The sequence below is a fragment of the Mustelus asterias genome, chromosome 22 (assembly GCF_964213995.1).
Source record: "Mustelus asterias chromosome 22, sMusAst1.hap1.1, whole genome shotgun sequence".
In the NCBI taxonomy this organism is placed as follows: domain Eukaryota; kingdom Metazoa; phylum Chordata; class Chondrichthyes; order Carcharhiniformes; family Triakidae; genus Mustelus; species Mustelus asterias.
In genome coordinates this window covers 64,469,259-64,482,992 of record NC_135822.1, presented here as the reverse complement: position 1 = coordinate 64,482,992, position 13,734 = coordinate 64,469,259, and the positions used below count along the sequence as shown (strand labels likewise).

Genomic DNA, 13,734 nt, shown 5'->3' with positions numbered 1-13,734 from the left:
CCTACAAGTGAGAGGAGAACAAGGCATGGTTGACTGGTGAAGGAACTACATTGCTTATCGGTATAAGAGCAGATGAGAATCTAAAACCTGGAGGAAGGAGAGCAGAGAGGGTAAGAGAGGACATGGAGAGACAGACAGAAAAATTACATTTACCTGAAAGGCTACATTGCCTGTGAGACTTCAAAACACTGAAATGTTCAAAATGACTCGGAGACTGAAACATTGGGTTTCCATGAACATCAGTAAAACACTGAACAGAGACTTGAGGGAGATAAGAGTTTTTTAGATGAAGTCTCACAAAGGGTTCATTGTAATAGTCTGGAGGAACTGACATGTTGCGCAGGCGATCTGATATTTGAGAAGGAAGGGAGTGTAAGGGAGTGTTCTCATAAACGTAAACATGTTACAATGAAGTTAGAATGTTTGCAGCTGGCAGTCTTTGGCAATTATTGAAACTCCTCCAACCCAACACAATAATAAAGGTATTGGAAGTCAAGATGGAAGATGCTGTCAAAGGAACCTTTGTGAGTTGGTGTAGCGCATCTTGAAGATAGTACACACTGTTGGCACCAGGCATTGCTGGTGGAGGGAATCATTATTTAAAGTGGTGGATAGGGTGCCACTCAAGCGGGCTGCTTTGTCCAGGATGGTGTCAAATTTTTTGAGTGTTATTGGAGAAGCTAATCTAGGCAAATGGAGAATATATCACGCTCTTGACTTGTGCCTTGTGGTCAGGCTTTTGAGAGTCAGGTGAGTTACTCATTGTGGGATTCATACCTGCTCTTGTCACCGCAGTATTTATATCACTGGTCCGGTTCCGTTTCTGATCAATGGTAACCCCCCAGGATGTTGATAGTGGGAGCTCTCGCGATGGTACTGCCGTTGAATGTCAAGGATACACCTCACCTCTTAAGTTCAGCTCTGTTACTGTCAACTGAAGCACCATCATGTGCAAGAACTGCAATCAGGAAGGCCATCTAACAAAGACTGCAACCTTTCTGCTGCTAAATGCTGCCTCATTTAAGCTCAGATGGCAAGAACCAAGGAGGGACAGGCAGACAAAATGGCAGCCATGGCTCCCATGAAGAACACCTGCAATCGTTTACCCACCAAGCCCTTTGGTGTACAAAACAGGACAAAGAAGGACACAGCAAGAAAGAAATCAGATGAGAAATCAGATGAGTCAGCAGGCTGGCAAACACCAGCAATGTTCTCTGAGCCTTGAACCCATCAGCATTCTAAATCAGTGGAAGAGGAACCAGCAAAGGCACAACTGGGGAAGTGGCAGATGTTGAAGAAGACCAAAAAGAAGAAGGGGCCAAGAAGGGACCAAACCGCTTGTCAGACCAAGAGCAAGACGTGACTTCTGTCGACAGGGAATGCTGCTCAATAAGAAAGAAAGAATCAGTAAAGTGCGAAGGACCTGGAGAAGAAAAAGCCGAGCTCCAAAATATTTTTAACAGTGCAATGGTCCAAGCTCAAAGTGAAGATACCAGCGCACGCCAGCTTCAGATAGCCAGGAGTAGCAACATCCTTGAAAGGGAATGGATTGTAAAGACTTCATCACTGGAGGATGCCCCAAACTTCATTCTTTGCATGAACCCCCTCCCGACAGCATCCAGAGGGAACAATTTAAAGGGGGCGGACCAGGATGGTTTTCTCAGTCCAACACAAGTAAGCCAATTTGTGAACCTACAGATTGAAACTGTCCGCTCAGTTATGTTGTATGTGGTACAGGTCTGGTTCATTCTCAACTCATGCACCATGATGGTCATCTGAGCCATATCTAACTTTCATATGGAGGTCGCAAATGGACTGTGCCCACAGGGACATGATAAACAAACCTCTAAACCTTTGACATCACCTTATACCGATAGCCATCTTGGTGCGCAACTGCAAAAAGCTGTGCATACATAGATCCTTGATATGCTAGTGTTAGAACATGCTGAGGTGCTACTCGTACCCAATGTTGCATAGGATGGGTCTGGCAACATTTCCACAGAATGTTTCAGTCAGTTGGAGTAGCCGTACCACCGGTATCACCTGGAAAAGTATATGCAAAGAACCAACTTTGACCACAAATCCATCAGACAGTAGTCTGCACGTAACGTCTTTGAGGCCCTGTAGGAAAAGGAGATGGTAGATCCTGTTGAATGGGTCAAATGGGCCTGAGAATACTGTCAAAAATCATTTGGCAGAATGTCTCATTGCCAAAACTTTCAAACAAGCACCAAGACATGGCTTAGCTAATAGTGAGAAAGGTTGTCCCATCAGAAACTTCCTGTACGCCTGAATTCTCATTCCTTCCGAGGCAGTTGTAGAGGGGAAGAGACTATTTTCCACCTCCTTGAACGTGCCTTTGCAAAGAAGGTCTGGGAAGAGATGCAATGGTTTTTGTTGACGTTCATCTCGATAGGTTGTAGGGTTGGCTCCTGAATGGGTTCCATTGTGTGTGCGATGCAGGTTTCTGTGCTCTCTGGGTTATTCCCAGGAATGTACACCGAGGAAACCATCAACTGCAGCTAGAGGGCCATCAGTGAAAGATGCTCTTTGGAACATGTTGGTCTTCCAGTACAAAGTGATGCCGACTGATATATTCAAATGTCTAGGACTAGATGCTGAGGGACAACTAAAGCTTGATGCAGTCACCTCGGAAGCGCAACGGAGAAAGATCATCATTGAAGGCCTTTCAGCCAGAGTCCACTGAGGAACTGGAAACGATGTATAATCCCTTGGACTGTCTGCCTCAGATGGAACACATATTGGAAACATCAAGTGTATTGAAGCGTCTTAGAGTGGAACATGCTGTGTGGAGAAAAGTTAAATTCTATTGCACTTCCTGCAATAGTCAATTTGAAATGTTTTGGAAAGTACTTTTAAAATGTTGTGAAGAAAGTATATTTTTGGATTAAAAAAGACAGAAGAGAGAAACCAGAAGAAGCAGAATACAAGAGACGGAAAGAAGAAGTACAGTTCGAACTGTGCCCAGACTGCAACAGGAAATATAAATCTTGTGCAGTTTTTTTTAACTGCCTGTTTGTTAGACATAAATCCTTGTTTAATAAATCTTACATTTGTTTGGAATAGCTTTGTTGTCTGCTTTGACTTTTGTTTGGCCCAAAAACATTTGTCCAAAATTGATATCTCGGAGAGACTCCATTACCCAATCCAGAATGGTAAAACAGATAAAGATGACACAAATGAATCTCTCAGTGATTCAGTGGGTAATTGTACTGAGCCAAATTGACCAGGTAGGTTCTGGATTGCATTCTCCTGTCAATGGTGAGTTACAGCAAACCTCTGTTTCAGTTAGATAGGGTATAAGATCAGCCAGTTGTTATTGTTCCTGATCTCCAGCCAGTGGGTTGCATTGAAAGTGATTGATTGTGACGATCTGATGCTGCAGCTGCACTGAGTTATTGTCCAGGAATGATTAGCAGAACTATCTCCCAGTACGAGTCACCATTTTATGAAGAGGAGGGGTGATGGGACATTACCTGGAAGAATATTTCATTGATACAAAAAAAAATTTCCATTTGTTATTGGTATGAATTTCATGATCATTCCTTTTCAAACATGCACTTAGTACAGATGTTAGATGTGCATGAAGTCACCATCACACAGCACCAAGGACAGCTGTAAATTTCCATGATACAGTTATTGTGCGCAAATCTGCATTTAATAAGTTTCTGTACTCATTTTGGTCAGGAGATAGGAAAGAGAATCAGGAAGCACATTCCCACAGGACACTGGCCCATCTTATGAACAGCTTGATATTGACATTAGCAGAGGCTGAAATATTCTGTGCAATGCTGGGGCCACATTTTAGGAAGGTTGCAAACATATCGCAGAGAATGGTTCCAAGGATGAGAAACTTTGTTACAAGGATAAATTGGAGGAGTTGGGACTGTTCTCCTTGGAGACAAGGCGGCTAAGAGAAGATTTGGATACATATGTTTAAATTCATGAGGGGGCTGGACAGAGTAGACAGGGAGAAACTGTTTCTGCTCATAAAGATATCAACAATGAGAGGACACAGATTTAAAGTGCTTTGCAAAGGAAACAAAGGTGATGTAAAAAAAAACTTTTTCGTACCATGAGTGGTTGGGGTCTGGAATGCAGTGCCCGGAAGTGTGGTGGAGAAGGTTCAGTCAAGGCATTCAAGAGGGCATCAGATGATTACTTTAATAGAAACAATGTTCAGAGGGTGGAGAACGACACTCAGTCATGATGTTGGTTTGGAAAGACAATGCAGACATGATGGGCCAAATGGCCACCTTCTGCACCTTAACAATCCTGTGATTCTGTAATCAAAGCACTTCTCAGATTTTAAGGATGAAAGAAAAAACATTTTTTTCAATTGTCCTCATGTGAAATGACCTTTGTATCTGTGTAGTGCTTTATATGTGCAAAGTTGTCAGTGTTGAAAATAACTATTTTGTGTGCAGTGGTTGCTGTTTTAAATCGACCATTCTGAATTAATAATGTCCCAAAAGCTAATCTCTGATTTTTCTTGTGACATTTCCAAAGGAGGAATGTTGGTCAGGACCCTGGGGAATTCCTAGCTCTTTCAAGTAACATCATGGCAATTAAATGTCCATCTGAATTACCCGGAGCAGGCAACTTAGTTCACACTGCATCCAAATGGTGCTTCAGTACTGCAGTGCCAAGTCAGTCTCAATCTCCTCCCATCCACAACCTGCTCTTCAGCATGTACTGAATATTCCATCTGAAATTTCTGCAAGTATTCTTATAAATCTTCATTCTTTTCTCTTGTGCAGTAAATTTGAATTGATATTGCCTCAACTGTAGCAATTCCGAGCGAACTCTAACCTAGAAATGAAGTTGTTCGTAAGTTCACAACAGAAAGTCTCATTACCTTTTCCTGTGAGCAAATTTAAATCGCTAGTACCTGCGATTGTTCGTGCTGCAAGTTGATCACTTTCTACTTTTGTTATCTGTTGTCAACAATAGGTGCAATAACCAGTTTGGGTGCAGCACAAGTTTGGTGGAAAATTAAGCTTCATCTATGTCCAAACACAGAGAAGCAACTCTACAGCAATAATGTAAGTTTGAACATTTCATACAATAGCCCACAAGAGTGAAATTTCCAGATTCAGTGCTGAATATGGACTGTTTTATGCTATGAAGCTACTACTGGGAAGAGTATTGTGGACTGTAGAGATCTCAATCCATCAGTTTCAGTTTAAATGGAATTCCTGAAGGACAGGGCAGGGAGCTAAACCACTGAAGCATCATGCACAACATTCTCATTTCATTAGAAAGATATAAAATTCTGTGCTGATTTCACACCTTTGGATTTATTATGAAATCTCATCCATCCTGTAAAATAAACACATAAAGATACAAGTTATCATCATGCCTTTGTTGCTGAGGTGTTGGAAGTGCTGCAATGCACAAAATGCCAATACGGCCATCAGCTGGAGGTGATGGGTTCAATTCGGTGACCATCATCCACTGATGATGGGTGTACAGTTAACACAAGGCAGTTTTTGAATTACATTAGCATTCTTTGGTGGTGATTTGTGAAAAGGCATCTTGACACAGAGGTTCCCTGTATTCAGGAACAATGTTCCTCTGAGACTTCTGCCGACAGGGTGGAATATCACAGGCACTAGAGTTTATACTGAACACTGGTAATAACATTTAAGTTTTCATGGTTAAAGTTTTTTATAGTTGTGTTCCGTTTAAAACATTGAATTTTGTTGATGACATTGAAGCAAACTGGTGAGCCATTGCTTTAGAAAAGGCACAAACTGCGTTTGACAGAAGATGCATATATATGTTCGAGCAAAAATTGTCAAGAGGGCAAAGGGATATAATGAGTGGCTGTTGTGGAAGGAACAGCAGTCTGTTGATATGGTGGCAGTTTTGGTCTTTTATTTTCTGTTTGTGCTGAAGAAAAACAATCAGATGCTACCTATCGTCTTAACTGTAAGAGGCAAAGCAGCTGCATGAAGCTGTGAATGTGACGTCATCCTGTGCAAAGGGAAAGTAGCAAGGAAGAACATGGAGAAACAGGTTAAGTACCTGGCTTTAAACAATTGGTTCCTCAAACATAAACCGAAAGTGATATCATTCGCAGTTTGAAAAATGTTTACTTTTGTATACACAGAGGCTGAAACAGTTGCTGCTTCATGCAATCTGTTGCCTCTTAAATCTGCATGCAAGCCGATTAGCTGAAGTAAGGTGTTTCCTAATTTGTGTGACATTGCCAAAGTGCAACAGGATGGGCAGTAATCCCATATGTCCTCTTTACATATACACAGGCACTCTTAAGGCATCAGTCACAGACAGTATTTCAGATAACTGATGTTTTACAACAATGGAAACTTCATAAAGTGGATATCCATTTCCTGCCTATGAACATCTCAGCACACCACAGCCAATTAATTACTGTTCTCAACACTGTTATTTGGTTTAATATGACACAATGTGTCCCCCAAATGGAAAATGAGATGATAACCAGTGATTTTGTTTTAAGTTGGCCCAGTCAGACTAAGCAATTCACAATATCTCTTCTGCTGCCAAGTTGCAACTACATCCCTTTCAGGTCATAATGCCTAATTACTACTATTGAACTCTGACTGAGTTCATTCAGCTTCACTGCCGCTCAGAATCCTCCACGTCATAGTCATAGAGGTTTACAGCATGGAAACAGGCCCTTCGGCCCAACTTGTCCATGCCGCCCTTTTTTTTTTAAACCCCGAAGCTAATCCCAATTGCCCACATTTGGCCCATATCCCTCTATACCCATCTTACCCATGTAACTGTTTAAATGCTTTTTAAAAGACAAAATTGTACCTACCTCTGGCAGCTTGTTCCAGACACCACCCTCTGTGTGAAAAAATTGCACCTCTGGACACTTTTGTATCTCTTCCCTCTCACCTTAAACCTATGCCCTCTAGTTTTAGATTCCCCTACCTTTGGGAAAAGATGTTGACGTTCTAACTGATCTGTGCCCCTCATTATTTTATAGACCTCTATAAGATCACCCCCTCAGCCTTCTATGCTCTCGAGAAAAAAGGTCCCAGTCAATCCAGCCTCTCCTTATAACTCAAACCATCAAGTCCCGGTAGCAACCGAGTAAATCTCTTCTGCACTCTTTCTAGTTTAATAATATCCTTCGCATGATATGGTGACCAGAACTGTATGCAGTATTCCAAGTGTGGCTTTACCAATGTCTTGTACAACTTCAACAAGACGTCCCAACTCCTGTATTCAATGTTCTGACTGGTGAAACCAAGCATGCTGAATGCCTTCTTCACCACTCTGTCCACCTGTGGCTCCACTTTCAAGGAGCTATGAACATGTACCCCTAGATCTCTTTGTTCTGTAACTCTCCCCAACACCCTACCATTAACTGAATAAGTCCTGCCCTGGTTCAATCTACCAAAATGCATCACCTCACATTTATCTAAATTAAACTCCATCTGCCATTCGTCAGCCCACTGACCCAATTGATCAAGATCCCGTTGCAATCGGAGATAACTTTCTTCACTGTCCACTATGTCACCAATCTTGGTGTCATCTGCAAACTTACTAACCATGCCTCCTATATTCTCACCCAATTCGTTAATATAAATGACAAACAACAGTGGACCCAGCACTGATCCCTGAGGCACACCGCTGGTCACAGGCCTCCAGTTTGAAAAACAACCCTCTACAGGCAGCCTCTGGCTTCTGTCAAGAAGCCAATTTTGTATCAATTTAGATACCTCACCCTGGATCCCATGAGATTTAACCTTATGCAACAATCTACCATGAGGCACCTTGTCAAAGGCCTTGCTAAAGTCCATGTAGACAACATCAGCTGCATTGCCTTCGTCTACCTTCTTGCTTACCCCTTCAAAAAACTCAATCAAATTTGTGAGACATGATTTTCCACTCACAAAGCCATGCTGACTTTCCCTAATCAGTCCTTGCATCTTTTGGAGAGGAGAGGTCTTGGTGAAAGAGTCAATTACTAGGGGGGCACAGGTTTAAGGTGCAAGGGGAAAGGTTTAAAGGAAATGTACGAGGCAGATTCTTTACACAGAGGACGGTGGGTGCCTGGAACTCGTTGTCGGGGGAGGTAGTGGAAGCAGATACGATAGTGATTTTTAAGGGGCATCTTGACAAATACACGAATAGGATGGGAATAGAGGGATATAATCCCTGAAAGGGTATGGGGTTTTAGTTAAGTCGGGTAGCATGGTCGGCGCAGGCTTGGAGGGGCCGAAGGGCCTGTTCCTGTGCTGTAATTTTCTTTGTTCTTTCTTTGAATTTGATATAACACTTGAAAAATGTTTGCCCAGCCCACCACTCTTATATTACTCGTGAATGTCCTCTCGTGCTGTCAACTAAGTCAGGGAATGTGTCATTTTATGCTGATAGGGCTATTATATCGTGTAAAACACAATGTATTATTCAGCTACTGACATAGCACTCGTCCTTTTAAGCCATACATTTGATCAGACACTTAATACATGTTCACAGAACATTTGAAATTAGTGGACAATCATCTGGGGACCTCAAGTGTACAGTCCAGATGCTCCGGTTTCCTCCCAACGTCCAGAGATGCGTCGGTTAGGTGGATTAGCCATGGTAAATGTGTGGGGTGACACGGGTAAGATGCTCTTTCGGAGAGTCAGTGCAGACTTTATGGACTCCCTCTGCACTTTTGGGATTCTATGGTTATATGGGTCACAAGAGGAACAGTAAAGGTATGACGATGCTGTGGACTAGAATGGGAATATACATGCAACCCAGCCAGTGGTATACAGTGTGAGGCTATTCTCTTCCATTTAAAGGCAGGTCAATGAGTCGGCTGAGAAAACAAATTCACCTGAAGTTTAATTAATTGCCTTTTTAAAGGCAATGATGTATCAAGGTAAAGATTGGAATATGTAGCTCTGACGTTATGCTGGCTTTGGCAGGAACCTTGTGGAACAAATGGCCTCCTTTGCTGAAACCTATATGATTGTCTAAATTATGCTTGTCACATATCAAACAATAAATTGCAACATTCCATGTGCCAACCATCACTGCAATGAGGTTTCATTAAAAGATGCCAAGAAGGACCAGTTATCTCATTTCTATTTCCCCCAAAATTTATTGTTCCTGTCCAATGGTTGTGTATAATGGAGATAGTTTGGAATACGTCAATTCTCACAATGTGCGAAGACTGAATTTATGAACTCGGTTTGTAAATATATATTTATTCAATGTAAACAGGAGTGTACAGTCGAATAGAAAATGCCCTATTATACACATTATATTCGAACACGGTTTTAAAAATGACCATGGATGAATATCCAAGGCCTCTCTCTCACAAAATATCACCAAGTTAGAAAGAGTAACAAAGGTGATTGTGAATTTATGATTTCAAAAATTGTGATAGGAATTGGAAGGTGAAAAAAATCCAGTTCCAATCCTTCTTGAAAATTCTGAGTTAGTGGAACAGATTGGGATGGATTTTCATTTCAATGCAGAGAGGAAACAAGGAATGGGGTGTTGCACATTCTCAAGGTGCAATGACTAATTATGTGAACAAAACGGGGAGAAGAAAGATGACAACAGGCTGGAGGCGAGAGGGATCAGCAATCAAAATGAAAACTCTTTTACACTTTGTCCAGGAATGAGGTTGAGAAGAGCCTGCCCAAATATGGAGAATTGTTCTCCCTCTGGATGGACTTGGGCTTGACGTTTCAGCCAGCCCATCTCCATTCCTACAAACGAGTGGCATAGCAACTCCAAGGCCTCAACTCACCACCGTCTTACAGGGTACAACTTACATGATTGATTTAAAGAAGGGAAAACATCTGACTGAAGAGCCCATTTTAAAATCCTCAATATTCTTGCCCAAGTGTCACTTCTGTTACAGAATGCATCCTATTCCCATGATTAAAAAATAGCAGAAACGTGGAAATCCAGAGAGAAAAAAAACTGTCAAGCTCTGAAAATATCAGCAGCTTCCTTGAGACTTCACCATCGGGAATATAAAGATTCATTGCGAGTTCAAATCTTTGCAATTTCATGACATGTCTTGTGTATAACAACATTGGGAGAATGACAGCCCAGTATCCAGCAAAGAACTTGGATCCTTTCAGTAATAAGGAGGCTCAGTCTCTTTACTAAAAAAAATACATTCCTGATGAATTCTGAATCACTGCATCAGTATTTATACATGGCAGTAAGCAAGAATTAGAAGTCTGGATTGTCCTCTTTTGAATCTCACTGAGCTGTTTTGGTTTAAATTTTGGCGATATCCACCCTCACACTAAAGCACCGCAACAAAATACACTTGGACTAACTCCTCACTCGATTTACCACTTTGCAAGTCCTTCAGGAATGGCTGGACTGCTCACTGCCTGCTCATCCCATTTGGAACAATGAGGTCAGTTTAGCTGTCCACCATCACAGTTTGAATGGGGAGGGCGACTCACAAGCAGGACATCTGAGAAATTGTGCAAGTCCTCAGTGTACGGCTACTTTCAACATCTTTGCAACTTTAAGATGTTCTCATCGGTATTCTGAATGTAGTGTGAGGGCAGAAGGTGAAAGTGGAGATTCATTGTGTCTGCCACCAAGAAACACACACCTATGTTGCCCTGAGGAGAACGTGTGACAATAAATGGCATCAGAAATATGTCCATGTAGTAAAGAAGAGAAATGAGTGGCATGTAAGTAACACATCTATTAAAATGTACTCTCAATGGAACTGTAAATATTACCTATCTGTTAAATAATTCTGCTCCCAACCCAGGAGCAAAGGCACTATTTTCAGTCAGCTGACTGTATTATCTTTAATGCATTCCATCATTAACGGACCCATGTCTCTTAATATTTTCTGATATTCCATTAGTGCCTGACCGTAAGAGTCACGCTGTGTTACGAAGGACCGGAAGAGGTTTATGGGCTCTGCATACAGAAGCATTTCTGGAATTCCCATTTGCTTAGGAAAAGTCTGATTTCCGATCATAAATCGGTGGAGCCGTTTCTCATCCAAGCATTTCCCAAGATACTTCAAAATGTCTCTGAGCCTATGTTCCAGGTGACACTCATGCCAGTTTGAATATGGCTGACTTAACAACAGATGCATAAGGACAGTCTTAAAAAAGTAGGACCCAAGAATGTTCCGCTGGTCTGGAGAGCTACGGAGCTTTTCAGTTAGAAAGATCAATATTTGAAGGCACTTGAGGTGACAACTGTTTTTGGGAACGCTTTTTGCCATGATTTTCAGAAATCTGTACTCGCAGACAGCACAGGATATGTGCCAGTAGGTAGTGGACGGCACTGTATTCTTGGTGTAATCAGGAAAGCTGGATACGAAATAGACATCTGAATCCTTCAGCCTCACAGCAGGGAAGGCTTTAATGTAGATGTTTCGTCCTGACTGATACTGGACCTTTAACCCACAGCAACCAGTAATATTGTGGAAGGAAAGATCAAAATCGTACTTATGACAAACTTTGTTCCAGGATTTTGCTAGTGCAACCCTGAACCATTTCAGTACCTTCTTGTAGTCCAAATACCACTCAGAACACACGATGGAAGCCAGGCAATTGGCACGAACATCAGCTTCAAACCTCTTACTGTGAATAAGACAAAGAACATCTCCTTCAAGTTCAGTACTTTTACATAGGCAGCCCAAGTCAGCACTTCCTGGTGTTACCATAACAATTCGGCCGTAACTTTGTTCATCAGGTGGGAGATCACAGCAACAGATCTCTGGTTTAAAGCAATATCCATCCTGAAGAAAAATTGGAACCAAAATATCAAACACCGAGGGCGTCTTACAGCCCCATTTCTCAAACTGACTACCAATGCCTACACAATCTTCAAGGATCAGTTCAGAGTCCCATTGGCAAATATTCCGACAAGCTTCCAAGAGGTTGTCCACAAAGCTTTCTACAAATTCACACGTCTGCATCGGCTCTTGACTTACATTCTGAATACACGTATTATAAAATTGATCAAGCACACATTTGTCAGGAATATTCAAAATGTTGCTGTAAATTCTTTGAGGAAATTCATTTTCCTTCTCTCCTTCCTCCTCTTCCTCACTGTTATAGTCCTGTGGTGCATGTGGCCACGTATCCTGTCTCCACAGTTCCAAGAACAGAATTGTGACCATCAGGAGAATATTCCAGGTATTCCAATCTATCTGTGTTGGGTTATCTGCTTTTACGTACGTATTGACCTTTACTACCTGCTCAGGATTATTCTTTTCGTCCACTTCTTTTTGGAGGCGCTCCATCTCCAGCTTATACTTGTCCTCCTGCTCTTTCATCCTTAACTGCACCTCTTCACTCTCAACTTCATCACTCAGGAGGCGGGGGTGGTACAAACTTCCCGTGATCACCAGGAGGCACACACTGAAAAGCCCCAATAGTGCTGGCATCCTACAAACAATAAGCAAAGAACAGATGTTCAGAAGATGTGCAATTCACAGGGGCAACAGCATTAGAAGATCTATCAGAGGCTGAGCCCCCATTGAGAGATCTTGCAAGTCTTTTATTAATTCATCCTCCTTCACTGTTTTGTAATATGTACAGCTTCCTTTCCTGTCCTATACAGCCTCAAGCTGTCTCACAGGATTTGATGAGTGGGCAGCAATTAATGAACCTTGGGCATTGATGGCATATCACTTGCACTGCAAGTTTAGAGCCTCACCCACCAGCCCCACCTATATGGTCAGAAATAGTGGACACAAATTGAAAATCAATTGCTGCAAAATCATATTTGGCACACGTAATTTTCTGATCTGCGCTGGAATGGCAAACAGAGGAAAATCAGCCCCAAAAAGGTAAAGGACTGAAAAAGTATAACTATACCACAATGCCCAGTATGCAAATACTCTCTTCTAGGCAACATGGGAAAATTCAGAATTCCAATTGTACAATGAGCAAATCCCAATAAATTTGATGCAATGTAGTTCCAGGTTTGGTTTATGTTGTAATATATCGGTCAGTTCTGCTCTGGGCTGTACATTTTTAATTTATCATGGAGGCATCTAATAATTGAAGTGCAAGGCACCTATTGTAAAGAGTCAGAAAGGTGATGAGTCGTCATTAGGTAATGCCAAACTCTCCTTAAAACGCTTGTAATTTACATGAGGGAGGAAAGACAGTGGGTGGGAAGGAACTCCACAATTGTTAATTCTCGAGAAGGAATGAGTTAACAACAGAAATGCTGTATGAATCTTGATTTCAGAACCATGTCGGGCAGAGGAAGCCAGTACAAGGCCTAATATTGAGGAACAGGACAGGAAGGGGAAGAGACCTGACTAGAGAACTATAAATAAAACATACAAGAAAGATTACAGTGGAGAGGGGGAGGAAGGGGATGGAGGAGCCAGACAAGAAGGATCACCAGTCTGACAACAGACACATGAACAATGGTCCATCCAGCCTGTCTCAAACAACTTGTAACAATGTATACAACCCCACCCCACCCAAAAGCCATATAAACTCTTGGAAAACATATAAAAAATAAAATCCTAGACCGATTATGGGGTAAAATGTGCAAAATAGTGCAAAATAGCTCCATTCATTACTCACATCCTCCCACCCTACTGGTGACCACAACTAATGCAGGAGACCACTCTCAACTCTGATTAATGTTACACAGTGCTTAGCTTTTGTACAAGGCGAACTCTGTCCCAGCCAGAATCAAATTCAGCCCTCACTATTCTCGACAAAAATAAGTGCCTAAAGATCGGTCAGAGTT

At 41.9% G+C, this 13,734-nt stretch overlaps 1 pseudogene across 3 annotated transcripts in view; it reads right to left on the bottom strand.

Annotated features, from left to right (window-relative positions):
• Nucleotides 1-5,302: 5,302 nt before the first annotated feature.
• The window catches only part of LOC144510135 (inositol 1,4,5-trisphosphate receptor-interacting protein pseudogene), a 12,738-nt pseudogene continuing 4,306 nt past the window's right edge, over nt 5,303-13,734 (bottom strand). The window contains exons 2-3 of one of the 3 annotated variants that reach the window (XR_013500571.1): nt 10,737-12,407; nt 5,303-6,000 (exon numbers count right to left, since the gene is read on the bottom strand). The product of XR_013500571.1 is annotated as an inositol 1,4,5-trisphosphate receptor-interacting protein pseudogene, transcript variant X3 (transcript). Of the gene's footprint in view, nt 6,001-9,195; nt 12,408-13,734 lie in introns of those variants that run through there. The other 2 variants (XR_013500570.1, XR_013500569.1) reach the window with 2 other exon arrangements.